This window comes from Notechis scutatus, chromosome 3 (assembly GCF_049901735.1).
Source record: "Notechis scutatus isolate UNSWTSFEM ecotype Mainland chromosome 3, rNotScu1.2, whole genome shotgun sequence".
Taxonomy (NCBI): Eukaryota; Metazoa; Chordata; class Lepidosauria; order Squamata; family Elapidae; genus Notechis; species Notechis scutatus.
The window spans coordinates 52232278-52232983 of NC_142011.1; positions in this window are offsets into that span (position 1 = coordinate 52232278).

A 706-nucleotide genomic window follows, 5' to 3' on the forward strand; every position below is an offset into this window, starting at 1 on the left:
GCCTCTGTGTATATATGCTGTATCATGAAGTATTTAAATTGGCATGGGGGAGTATGTTTTAGCAATATGCCATCTGCCAAGAAGGGTGGGGGGGGAACAATTTAATTGCTGAAGACCAGACACATACAACTTATATATAGGTTATTTGGTTGCCAAATTTTGACTACAACGTTTGTGACTCTGGGATTTTTTGAATTAAAGAGGGGCTTAGAAAAAGGAAAAGGAGCATCTATTATAGACTCCTGGAAGTCAAGGATATTTCCTGGAAAAATGTTGTCAAAGCATGGGTGTCTTTGGGGAAGATATTTTGGAAATAGAAGGCAGATAACATCCGTCTTGACATCACTGACATTTTTATGCAAGAATTGGAGATAATGAGAAGAAATCAATATATATCAACTAAGCTATTTATTTTGTTCACTTCTTGAAATACAGAATAAGGTATTAATAGCATTAGACTCCCAGCAAATATTAAAATATAATGTTTTCAAATGCTGCTGAAATGAGTAAGCGAACTGAGATATTTTTTTAAAAAACAAGGCCCTAATTTCATAAGTCTTTATACATTTAAAGTCACATTGAGCTGTACCTGAGAAACTATGAGGATTCAATGCAAACTCTGGAAAATAGTGTATCCTTTTGTCAATGTGCCACAAAGGCAAGAGAGTACATTATTACATTTATTTCCAAATAAGATTCCTAATCA